Source organism: Schistocerca gregaria, chromosome 7 (assembly GCF_023897955.1).
Source record: "Schistocerca gregaria isolate iqSchGreg1 chromosome 7, iqSchGreg1.2, whole genome shotgun sequence".
NCBI classification, from domain to species: Eukaryota; Metazoa; Arthropoda; class Insecta; order Orthoptera; family Acrididae; genus Schistocerca; species Schistocerca gregaria.
Window position 1 is genome coordinate 320,641,801 of NC_064926.1, and position 14,220 is coordinate 320,656,020.

A 14,220-nucleotide genomic window follows, 5' to 3' on the forward strand; every position below is an offset into this window, starting at 1 on the left:
AATCTTATCAAGAAGTGACTCCATATTTATGCAGCTTCTTTCAGGCAGTACTTCATTAAAGGTAACAGCGTCGTGTGCGAAAAGTCTGAAGTTAGTGTTAATATTGTCGGCAAGATTATTTATACACAGCATGAACAGTACCGGTCCCAACACACTTCCTTTGGGCATCCCCGCAGTTACTTCTACAAATGGCTATGACTCTTCATCCAAGATAACATTTTGTGTCTTCCCTACTAAAAAGTCCACAATTCAGTCATAAATTTCACTTGATACCTTGTACGACAGAAGTTTTGACAATAAGCATAAGTGTGGTTACTGGGTTGTTTTACTCTACTTTTAAGGTTTAGTATAGGTATTTGTACTACTGGTGCTATAACGGTTGTCATATGGTGGAAACGTCATAGTAATTACCATTACACTGTGGTGGTTGGACTGTGTTATTGGAGTTAGGTGTGTTAGTTACTGACTACGGCGTGTTGCGCCACGACCTTCCCTAGGGGACGTCACGTGCTGCGGCCAGGCGGACTAGTATGCTACGTGGGCAATTCACCTGCCAGGGCCAGAATGCTGTTGCGGTGGCGTTGTACAAGACACCACCTGGAGCACTGATAAGATGAGTTATCTGACGCTACTCTATCTCAGTCCCTCTACATAACTAGAAGTGCGGCCTTGTCATAATAACACTGGGTGTTGTTTGATGTCCTTAGGTTAGTTAGGTTAAAACAGTTCTAAGTTCTAGGGGACTGATGACCATAGATGTTAAGTGCCATAGTGGTCAGAGCCATGTGAACCATTTTTGAACCATTGTCATAACAGAACGGAGCCAAGAAAATACAAATACTGCCTGCTCCAGCCTAGCAGTACCTATCGCCGTCTGCCACTTTTGCCTAGTACTATTCCACACCAACATTCGATCCAATATGGGTCACCTAGCCTCGTCTACAACTAGCCACCCCTTCTACCAGGTGTTGGTCTGTGGGCCGCTCCTGTGTCTGGTGCTGTCGATGCCTCAATGGGTTCCATCAAGCTGGGGCCTCCTACTGGCTTGTCAACTGACTGCAAGGCGTCCTAACTCTGCAGTCTGTGCCTGGTTGGATCCCATACCTGACCTACTGCTGTGGGCTGCTACCCGCGCGGTTCTTCCTCGCCTTGCTGTTGGCGGGATGTCCATTGAGGCTGCCTTGTTGCCTACTGGCATTCGTGCAAAGCCAGCACGTTGCCCCGTGTTATGCTGACACGGGCTCTAACATTTAGAGTCCACGCATTATGTAAGTGGGCTCCTTCTGTATTGGCAGCGCTGTGTAGCGCTTTGCATTGGATCTATGGCTGCGCTTTCTTTGTAAGAGACTCTGTGGCTGGTCGGACTCGTTGGAAGTTAATCGCCGGTATTGTTGGGCAGTTGGAAGCTTGTCGCCAGCAGTAAAGGAAGTACTGTTGCGAAGTTGGAAACTAGTTGTCAGCAGTGATGGAAGTACTGTTGGGTAGTTGAATGTGAACGACCATCAGTGATGGATGTTAAATGTGAGAAGTTAGCATTGATGGAGGGTAGAGGTCTGAAGTGTTAGCGTAGGCTAAAGATCTGGAAGTATCCGACTTGGAGACTGAAAATTATTCGTGATTATGTATCTTTGTACTGGATGTCAATGAAGATTTATATTCGTGTTTGAACTGGATATCGCTTTATTAAGTTAAAAAATACATTATTTGGTTTGCCACAAAATCTTTCCTTTGCTAACCACATGCCTATTTGTAGTTACTGGCTTTAGTAGCTAGAATCTTTTATTTAGCTGGCAGTTTTGACGCTCGATGAACTGCAGTAGTTTGCGGAATGAAGATTTTTGAGAGGTAAATGCTTAATGAAATGTATAGGTTACTGTTAGGATTTCTTTTTAGTTAGGGCCATTCCTTTGAATTACACTACTGCCCATTAAAAGTGCTACACCCAGAAGAAATGCAGATGAGACGTGTATTCATTAGACAAATATATTATACTAGAACTGACATGTGATTATATTTTCAAGCAATGTCGGTGCATAGATGCTGAGAGATCAGAACCCAGAACAACCACCTCTGGCCGTAATAACGGCTTTGATACGCCTGGGTATTGAGTAAAGCAGAGCTAGGACGGCTGCCCATGCAGCTTCAACACGATACCACAGTTCATTAAGAGTAGTGACTGGCGTATTGTGACGAGCCAGTTGCTCGGCCATTGTTGACCAGACGTTTTCAGTTGGTGAAAGATCTGGAGAATGTGCTGGTCAGGGCAGCAGACGAACATTCTCTGTATCTACAAAGGCCCGTACAGGACCTGCAACATGCGGTAGTGCATTATCCTACTGAAATGTAGGGTTTCGCAGGAATCGAATAAAGGATAGAGCCACGGGTCGTAACACATCTGAAATTTAATGTCCACTGTTCAAAGTGCGGTCAATGCGAAGAACAGGTGACAGATACATGTAACCAATGGCACCCCATACCATCACGCCTGGTGATATGCCAGTATGGCGATGACAAATACACGCTTCCAATATGCGTTCACCGCGATGTCGACAAACAGGGATGCGATCATCATGATGCTGTAAACAGAACCTGGATGCATCTGAAAAAGTTATGTTTTCCATTAGTGCACCCAGGTTCGTCGTTGAGTACACCATCGCATGCGCTCCTGTCTGTGATGCAGCGTCAAGGTTAACCGCAGTCATGGTCTCCGAGCTGACAGTCCATGCTGCTGCAAACGTCGTCGAACTGTTCGTGCAGATGGTTGTCGTCTTGCAAACGTCCGCAACTGTTCACTCAGGGATCGAGACGTGGTTGCACGATCCGATACAGCCATGTAGATAAGATGCCTGTCATCTCGGCTGCTAGTGATACAAGGACATTGGGATCCAGCACGGCGTTCCGTATTACCCTCCTGGACCCACCGATTTCATATTCTGCTAACAGTCATGGGATCTCGACCAACACGAGCAGCAATGTCGCGATAGGCTACAATCCGACTTTTATCAAAGTCGGAAACGTGATGGTACGCATGTCTCCTCCTTAGACGAGGCATCACAACAACGTTTCACCAGGCAACGCCGGCCAACTGCTGTCCGAGAAATCGGTTGGAAACCTTCCTCACGTCAGCACGTTGTAGTTGTCGCCACCGGGGCCAACCTAGTGTGAATGCTTTTGAAAAGCTAATTAAATGCATATCACTGCATCTTCTTCCTCTCGGTTAAATTTCGCGTCTGTAGCACGTCTTCTTCGTGGTGTACAAAGTTTAATGGCCAGTACTGAAATTATTTGAAATCAGTTTGTAATTTTTTTGAGCAGTCAGATTGCGTTGCGCTAGAATATTGTGGGTCAGTGTTAACATGATAAGTAAAGAGGAAATAGGTTCACTTGCATTCAGTTTCACTCACCAGTTTAAGTAAAACATTTTAATAAAGAATTTTCAGTATCGGTGAGATGCCGTCAGGTGCTGCAGTTTGAGCTCTTGCCATATAAAGAATGGTATTTTTTATAACACTGAATTTCTGATTTCATAGCCGGAGAACTGGTGCGCTGCCCGGCTCACCATCCGGCGACATCATCCTGGAATTTTTACAGTGTCAGTAAATATTGGACGACCCAGACACTTGCGAGGCCGACTATCAAATTTAAATGGTAACAAATGCACGTACAGGACACAGCATTGGTTAGGAATGCAATACAGAATTAACTACTTACTGTGAGGTACAGAAGTCATTATCCTAACTAACTTGCACGGGAACACTTCCTACAGCATATACAGTGTGAGTCACCTAACGTTACCGCTGGATATATTTCGTAAACCACATCAAATACTGACGAACCTATTCCGCAGACCGAACGTGAGGAGAGGGGCTAGTATATTTGGTTAATACAAACCATAAAAAAATGCACAGAAGTATGTTTTTTTTACCACAAACCTACGTTTTTTTAAATGGAACCCCGTTACTTTTGTTAGCACATCTGAAAATATAAACAAATACGTAATCAGTTCCGTTTGTTGCATTGTAAAATGTTAATTATATCCGGAGATATTGTAACCTAAAGTTGACGCTTGAGTATCACTCCTCCGCTGTTCGATTGTGTGTATCGGAGAGCACCGAATTACGTAGGGATTCAAAAGGAACGGTGATGGACCTTAGGTACAGAAGAGACTGGAACAGCACATTACGTCCACATGCTGACACCTTTTTATTGGTCTTTTTCACTGACGCACATGTACATTACCATGAGGGGTGAGGTATACGTACACACGTGGTTCCCGTTTTCAATTACGGAGTGGAATAGAGTGTGTCCCGAAATGTCAGGCCAATAGATGTTCAATGTGGTGGCCATCATTTGCTGCACACAATTGCAATCTCTGGGGTAATGAATGTCGTACACGCCGCAGTACATCTGGTGTAATGTCGCCGCAGCCTGCCACAATACGTTGTTTCATATCCTCTGGGGTTGTACGCACATCACGGTACACATTCTCCTTTAACGTACTCCGTAGAAAGAGGCGCAGTGGTTCGACACTGGACTCGCATTCGGGAGGACGACGGTTCAATCCCGCGTCCGGCCATCCTGATTTAGGTTTTCCGTGATTTCCCTAAATCGCTCCAGGCAAATCCCGGGATGGTTCCTTTCCTAATCCGATGAGACCGATGACCTCGCTGTCTGGTCTCCTTCCCCCAAAACCAACCAACCATCCATAGATAGAAGTCCAGATGTGTAAGATCAGGAGAACGGGCTGGCTAATTTATGCGTCCTACACGTCCTATGAAACGCCCGTCGAACATCCTGTCAAGGGTCAGCCTAGTGTTAATTGCGGAATGTGCAGGTGCACCATCATGCTGATACCACATATGTCGACGCGTTTCTAGTGGCACATTTTCGAGCAACGTTGCAACGTTGGCAGATCATTCTGTAGAAACGCGATGATGTTGCAGTGCTCTCCGATACACACGATCGAGCAGCGGAGGAGTGGTACTCAAGCGTCAACTTTAGGTTACAATATCTCCGGATGTAATTAACATTTTACGATGCAACAAACGGCACAGATTACGTATTTGTTTATATGTTCAGATGTGCTAACAAAACTAACGTAGTTTCATTAAAAAACGTAGGTTTGTGTTAAAAACATACTTCCGTGCATTTTTGTATGGTTTGTATTAAACAATTACACTAGCCCCTCTCCTCACGTACGGTCTGTGGAATCGGTTCGTCAGTATTTGATGTAGTTTACGAAATATATCCAGCGGTAACGTTATGTGACTCACCCTGTATAGGGTGTTACAAAAACGTGCGGCCGAACTTTCAGGAAACATTCCTCACACACAAATAGAGAAAAGGTGCTATGTGGACATGTGTCCGGAAACGCTTAATTTTTCATGTTAGAGCTCATTTAATTTCGTCAGTATGTTATTTCACCTACTCTCAATGGAGCACGTTATCATGATTTCATACGGGATACTCTACCTGTGCTGCTAGAACATGTGCCTTTACATGTACGACACGACATGTGGTTTATGCACGATGGAGCTCGTGCACATTTCAGTCGAAGTGTTCGTACGCTTCTCAACAACAGATTCGGTGTCCGATGGATTGGTAGACGCGGACCAATTCCATGGCCTCCACGCTCTCCTGACCACAACCCTCTTGACTTTCATTTATGGGGGCTTTTGAAAGCTCTTGTCTACGCAACCCCGGTACCAAATGTAGAGACTCTCCGTGCTCGTATTGTAGACGGCTGTGATACAATACGCCATTCTCCAGGGCTGCATCAGCGCATCAGGGATTGCATGCGATGGAGGGTGGATGCATGTATCCTCGCTAACGGAGGATATTTCGAACATTTCCTGTAACTAAGTGTTTGAAGTCACGCTGGTACGTTCTGTTACTGTGTGTTTCCATTCCATGATTAATGTGATTTGAAGAGAAGTAATAAAATGAGCTCTAACATGGAAAGTAAGCGTTTCCGGATACATGTCCACCTAACATATTTTCTTTCTTTGTGTGTGAGGAATGTTTCCTGAAAGTTTGGCCGTACCTTTTCGTAACTCCCTGTAGATAACAGTGTACAGAAATCACCACGTTAATGAGAATATTGCCAGTGAGTGATTTAAACGTAAAGTAGGAGGGTCCTTTAATAAATAATGCCCATAGCTGTTTTTCTTAGCACGTTTTTATTCATAATGGTTAGAATTTGCTGATTTCAATCCACTGCCGTCAAACTGCTCCAACAGTTAAAATGAAATGAAATACCTTGGAAACTTGTGATCTGTCGTCGCATTTCATGAAACCAATCTACAGTACGTTTTAGAGTATAAAAGAGTTTGTGATTGCACGCGAACACGAACGTAAAACGATGACTGACAGCTACTGATATAACTGTAGAGTTGTGATGCTCCGCGATTGGCTCAAATGTTCAAATGGCTCTGAGCACTATGAGACTTAACATCTTTGGTCATCAGTCCCCTAGAACTTAGAACTACTTAAACCTAACTAACCTAAGGGCATCACACAACACCCAGCCATCACGAGGCAGAGAAAATCCCTGAGTCCGCTGGGCATCGAACCCGGGATCCCGGGCGTGTGAAGCGAGAACGCTACCGCACGACCACGAGATGCGGATGCGTCGCGATTCATCGCCTCGGGAACAGTGGCTGTGACAGGACGTCCCGAATGGCTGCGAACATGGAGCTCAATTTCAGCACTTCCTGACGCTGTGTCCGTCGCCCAATAGTATTGTGAACCGCATCGTCACCATCCACTACATGTAAACTTTATTGTATATTCACCACTGCTTTTTTTCGCAACCTACATTTCAATTACAGCACGTTGCTTGTAATGAGTATCTAGCCGTCATTGTTTGGTTCAACGCCACTCTTCCACCTGTCGGAATTGTTCACAACTTCACACACGTGTTAAAGAAGCATGAAATTTAAAACATACAATAGAACGTTTTCCTTTATTTACTAAATGCTGTAAAAATGGGGCATTATTTATTGAACGAAGCTTCTAATTAATCGGTTCTTGTCCATTACAATATCTGCAACAAGAGTGCATCAGATTATCAGTGAAGCTTTGAAGTTACAAAGGATCCATCGATGTCAATGAGTATTCATTAAACCTCTACAGTCATCCTTATGATCGTATACTTCTGGGGGTAACCTTCTGAGAGATAAAGCGGGAACTTGTACCGGTTTTAGGATAGACAGAAACTTGCGTGTCAGAGAACAGTGGAGAGATATACCGTTAAACGAAGGTGATCGAGGACTGTTCTCGGTAGATAACGACGGAGCTCCAGAAGGAGCCTGTATACGAGAGTACAGTCCATCCTTGTCATTAGATGCGAGTTTGGTCATGCAAGTCGTGGGCTAGGCCATTATGGGAGCCAGCGTAAAATTGTTGCAAGGAAATTATTGAAGTTACTCATCAGCGACTTATAACAACAGAAGCACACCTTGGAATAAGTTTTCAAGAGATAAAAGTTGCATGGAAACGATGTTTTCCCAACAGTACTGAAAAATTAGTTCAGTATACGCCTGAATCTCTAACAGACGCAATTATTCATCAATCGACCACATTGTCAACACAATGTGCAGTAACAAACTTAATGTCGTTGAGCGAGCACGGGATTTATCTGCATATTCACAGATTTCACCGCAATCGATCAATTCATTTCATTCTGTGCAAAATCAGATCTCTTGGATGGAGGGGTTAAGACAACATCTCTAAATTTCGTTCTCTGGTTAGAAGAATTGTCTTCGCCAATGAAAGAACAAAATGGAAGAAAGCCACTTCTTAAACGTTCATTCTGTAGCGCACATCATTCTGAAGAGTTTGATATGCAAAACATACATGTTTGAGGAAATGTAAGGCGTGTAATTTGGTCATAAATGTGCCAAAGTGCAGTGCTAATCCTCTTCAGACTACATTTTTCCGTCGTACGTCACTGTATTTCGCTCTGTGGAAGTCAAACGTGTATATTTTGAAGTGGAAACCATCAAACCCATATTTACGACAGTGGACATTAAAATGTCCTTTGGTGCCTCTCCTGCTCCCAGTGGCCACTGTAACATACTACTATACTCCCCTAAAAAAAAAATAGAAAAATAAAAAATATCATTAGTAATGGATGGGATTATTTGTGACAAGGAGAATAAAACTCTTCAGAAAATTTGCACTCTAGATTGCTTGTCAGCTAATAACTTTTTCTTTTGTGTGACATAAAATTAAATATAGGGAACACAAAAGCAGTAAAGACAGGAGACAAGCAAGTCAGTACACATTTCTTCGAACCTTAAGTCCCAGCAATTTTTCTCTCTAATCTTGCAAGAGCTAGGGCGTATTTTGCTCCCTGCGAAAGAGTCTATTACCACATCAAAGTTCGTCAAACGTTTGGTGCATGAAAATTCAAAATGTTGTCTAATATTGAAAAAGCTGTTAATAAGAATAGTACCCAAGACTGGTGTGGTTTCTCGATTTGATGACGTCTGTTTTGTCTCTGTCTGCTAGATAAAATGAAGTAGGCCTTCCTAATACCGGAGCAGTTGTAACACAAGCGAATTAAGGGAGACTGTTTTGGCACAAATGATCATTTTTATCTACCTCATTCACATAACTAACACTAAAGAATATAATTCACGAAGTACCAGTATTAAATGCGTATTAGGCCTGCTACAGGCAAAAAGTTTTATTAGAAAATAATTTTACATTGCATTCATATGATCCAGTTTCTGAAGCATGAGACCGAAACGTAGTAGTAGTACGAAATTCTTTAACAAATTTGGAATCGTCATATTCCGCCGTATAATATGTGTGATGTCACCGTTTCCTCTCCTTGCTCGTTCTAATAAACAATCTTGTCATCACTAATTCTGTAACTATTCCTGCGATTGTCAAAACTTATTCTCCGGTTAACTTTACCAACCATGCCGGAATCATAGGTTTAGTTACACCGCGTTTATTCTGCTGTTATGCGTTATTACGTGTTCGCACAACACGTTTTCAGGGCTATTCCGAGAATAGAATTAAGCGGTTGCTAACCGGGGTCTGTACCACTGCTCCATAGTAGTGTAGCGATCTGGCAAAAATTTTCTTCCAAAATTTCATTTTCTTGGATACACCGAGAAGAAAATACGTAATCTTTCTTGGACGTTGTTCCTGTTAGTCGCTTATTTCCACTCTGGTAGTCTGAATCTATGGATTTCGTCACTAATTATAACAAAGCTTATCATTCGCACAGCCAATCAATCACATAAACAAACAGCGATTTGCATTCACCCGTTAGTTTTATTGAACTCAGATGGTATAGCCCCGCCCCCTTTTCTCTGCGGGAAAGTTTTGTATGTCTAGATGCGATGGGGATTCCCCTGGCGCAGACATCACGTACACCACGCACGCATTCAAAAATCAACTTATGATTCGTTTAGAAATCAATTTGGAATGTTTTCAAAAATGTTCAAAAACCAACAGGGACGCGTTTCAAAATCATTTTAACAATCGACAGACCAAAGTGTGACCGATGCTAGGCGCTCTGTGGAACAAAGTTTTTTTTCTTCAAGTATACGAATTTGCGCCGACTGAAATTGAAATTCCCTCCCCCCCTCCTCCTAAATCCGTTGTAGTGTGTCTGCAATGTGGTCACATAAAAATCGTTTGCTTCGTACATTCATGAGAAGTGATCCATTATGGCAGAAAGATAAAAAGATAACATCTTTTAAGGAAAAGGACAAATTATTTGAAGAATGTCAGAATAAGATATTCGTAACTAGGACGCTTCTGTAAATCTAGGAATTTGTTCCTCTCTCAGTTCAACAAAGAAGCAATTGAAATATGTTCAAAATATTGCCCACACCAAGGGTTTCATCAGGTATGCATTCGTAAATTTAGCTGTTCCGTGTCCAACGTCCTCGCTGTCGAGATAGTAAATATTGAAGGGAAGGACAGCGTTAAAAAGAAGCAAGAAAACATTTGTGTCATAATGTGTTCCACAGACATCAACAAAAATGTCTCCAACAATAGCACAGACTGCTTTGTTTGTACGAGTGCCGGCTCACAACACAGGAGGATCCGTGACATTAAGCCTTCGCGGAACGTTTGTCACACGAGTCCTTTGTGTTTCTCGGCGGAAAGCCTTCTTCCTTTCCTCCCTGTGCGGCGAGCTGTTTTTCCTCGCCGCCCATGATACGCATCTCGCGTGGTTCCCACGCTCCTCAGCCCACGAACGCTATCGACCAGACCCAGCAACTTGTGACAACACGTGTTCCATCTGCGGCCTAGAAAAGCCCCTCTGTGTTATACAAACAGGCCGCATCGTCCTGTGAGGACCAAAGGAGAAAACATCTTATAGAGATAAGCACCATTGCTAGTGGAAGTGAGAAAATATTTGCTGTGATCAACTCTTTTTTTCTGTCATAACTTAAAAGTTTATACAAAGAGAAACTGATTCTAAAACAAACTGTATGAACAAAAGCTGTCAAAATATCGTTACTTGTGTTTCATGTAAAAGTCAAATTCAAATAAGAAGCCACTATACTAGCTGTTGCGTAGGTTGGAATAATTACCCTCGCGAGACGTAAATTCAAATATGTGTCTCTACATAAGTTTCACTTAGGTCCCTCTGCTGCAATTCAGGTGACTTATATATGACAACCATAACGATTTAAGAAGAAAATAATGACAGAGCAACAAATGAACGTCATCTTTGAACAATCATAGGAAAGTGCTTCTCTGACACCTTTGTGGTATTTTCATGGCACACATCCATCATTCACGACTAGAACAATTTAGGTCGTCTTAAGATAAGAAAGGAGGAAGATCTCCGCAGAATCAGTGACGAGAGGAATACGTGAAACACAATGACAAGAAGGAAGGATAAAGTGATAGGAAATGCGGTAAGACATCGGGGAGTAACCCATGCCAGGCGAAGGAGCTGCCGAGGGTAGAAACTGTGCGGGACAACAGAGATAGGAACATAGCTAGCAAATAATTTTGGACACAGGGAACAAGTGCTATTCTATGACAAAGAGGTCGACACTGGATAGGGTTTCTTGGTGGCCCACATAAGATCCGTCAGAAGACTATCGAGAATAGCTACAGAAAATGTCTGAAAGTCGTCTTTTACAATTTGACAACTTCCAAGTATTATGTTCTTATGTGTCTATTTCTCACTAACTGTTGTGGTTGGCAGGAGAGCCAACACTGTGTAAGTAAAGGAGGCCGAAATTCACGCGTTTTAGCTCATGCAGGCTGGCGTGAGGTCTGGAACATGACAAGGGAATTAAAATTGAGAAAAACGGACGTAGCCGGTGGAATACTTAACTTTAATCCATTAATGACGAACGTCACTCTTTATGGTACATGATTCACAATATCAATAGTAACTGAACATGGCGCCTTGCTAGTTCGTAGCAAATAACGTAACTGAAGGCTATGCTAACTATCGTCTCGGCAAATGAGAGCGTAGAAGTCAGTGAACCATCGCTAGCAAAGTCGGCTGTACAACTGGGGCGAGTGCTAGGAAGTCTCCCAAAACTTGCCGTGTGGCGGCGCTCGGTCTGCAATCACTGATAGTGGCTACACGCGGGTCCGACGTATACTAACGGACCGCGGCCGATTTAAAGGCTACCACCTAGCAAGTGTGGTGTCTGGCGGTGACACCACACGAACAACGTTCCCTTTCATATCTTCACCAACTAATCGACTTTTGTATATTCGCTTCTGTCTCTGCTATAATAGTTTATCTTCTCTGAGATATTTGGGGCAAGGGCGGCCTTGGCCAAGGAGAGTTGAGGGCGCCTAGAAACCCCACAAAACTTGCAAGCTTCAAAGAGAGCAATGCCTTCCTCTTCGGTCAATTCCTCTTGATCTGTTCTTTAGTATAGTTGCGGTTTTGCAAGTGTTTGATAAGATATGCTTTGGACTATACTGGGGAAGTTGGAGAGTAATATCTGAAAGCAGTTTAGAGTTTCTATTGATCAAATGAAAGTCATAATCGTATACAACATTTCTCTACCCGTCCACTCTGCAATACAAGGTAATGCGTTTTCTTATTTGTGATTTGGTTAGCCATACTGGAAAGATAATAATCCATAGTTACGATTAATATGGGGCAACTTCCATTTCTTTTACAGCTGTATTTGTTCGTTACTGAGTTTAAGAGTGTGGTGTTTCATTCACCAAAAGATATCTTGGACGTTTTGGTATTTTCACATCTGACTCATGGAGCAAGTCTTCGTATGATAATGCTCAGTAAGCCGTGTGATTCATTTAATATTAACGTCATTGTTTTGTGTAAAACACGTGTTCTTTGGACATTAATAATTACGAATGCAACAAAAACCTCAGTTTTATTTGCATTTCAATCCATCACCGATTACTTTTCATGATGGAGGCAGTAAGTAACCCAAGCTCAATCATTAGTCCTACAGAAAGTATTTCTGTACCTTTAATAACTTGTTCCCAGACTCCAGAAGGTAAGCTTGACTCTAGAATTCCAGACCATCAGTTATTTCACCGTATTAATGTAACGTTTTGTGGGAACGATGTGTTACTAAATACGAACAGTCAATTGTTATATGACACAACTGAATCCACGGCATTATGTACGTCTTTCCTACTAGAAATAATCACACGAGGCTTATGGGAGCAAATATTAGATTCAACGATGAGAAATTTGCTCATTTAGCAACAGTAACACCTTTAAGATGCCAACAATATCCGTTGCGCCAAATCTGACTGGCTGTATCGAATCATACCTGAAGGGCAGTCAGATCGCGTTGTTATATTATCCTTTTGGCCTTTATGCACCTAGTAAAGAGAAGAAGAAGGACAAGTCATCGACGTAACCGGGTCGCCGGTGTGTGCTTCTTGTTGCTTAATGTATACTGAGGAACACATAGTTGTGTGTGAAAAAGTAAGCGAACTCTGGCAAACAGTTAGGCAGAAGTTAACTGTTGTATCCAAGGCACCACCAAACAGTATCAAATCCGCAGGCCTTTTGCATCCAGATGGAGTTGCTTACCCCAAACCAAAAAAAATCCGTTGATTGGTGTTAAGAACATATGATCCATTATATCTCGACAGCAGATACCAAATGCAAGGAAGCCTTTTCGCTTAATACTACTACACAGCTTCACAATCTAACCATGAAAAAGAAATATAATTAGAATTATGATGGTGTTTTAAACTAACAATTGCGCTACACTCTAGTGACAAAGACTGCTTTAATGCAGCATTACGGAATAGTGTATAATTTTTTTCTTTTCTTGGTTATTTAGTGCCCATTATAATGTCTAGAAAGAACAGAGAGTGAACAATAGCAGACGGAAATAATGACGTTTATATGTTACATCACATACGAAAAAAAAGAATTTGTAGACACTATAAAAAGGCAGTCCTAGCCATTTTACAATTTGGATTTCGTTTTCACAATTTTCTACTCAAGAAGATGACATTTATTTTTTTTTGTGTGAAGAATTTTAAATTATAATTAGTATATATTTCAGATTTGTTTTAGATTTTTGATTTCAGGACTACATGAAATCAACGAAAAACACAAAACTTAATGGATGGAGAGGGAGAACATTATATGGCAAAAGAATATCGAAGACAGTATGTGCAAGGTAGCTGAATCAGTAAAAAGAATTTGCAACAAAGTTTCAAGCCTGCACACACTCCATTGCAGTTTGAATACTCAACCACAGACTGTGGCTCTGAGCACTATGGGACTTTACATCTGTGGTCATCAGTCCCCTAGAACTTAAAACTACTTAAACCTATCTAACCTAAGGACAGCATAGACTGTGGCTAAACGGTGTCTTTACGAGACACAAGGTATGCAGTACTACTTCTGTGAAGGACAGAATGTAGGAGATCAGGTACTGCTGGTATAAATGCTAATGTTATGATGGTGAGTCGTTAATTGGGCTTAGATAGCTCAGCCAGCAGAGCACTTGCCTGTGACTGGTGAAGATCCCAAGTTTGAGTCACAGTCAAGCAGACATTTTTAACCTGTCAGAAAGTTTTACTCTTTTTTTGTGGATATCCATTCAAACTGACCACCTAAGTTGAGTAGCTGTGCGGATATAGAATCACAAAGGAGATCATTTGCATCAGAAAAATAAAGAGTTCTTACCCCTTTCCTACCACTGCTGTTATGTAAAGGGCGTTCAGGTTTATGAAGATCGATGGCAGTGAACCCAAGGTGTCGGATTTTTG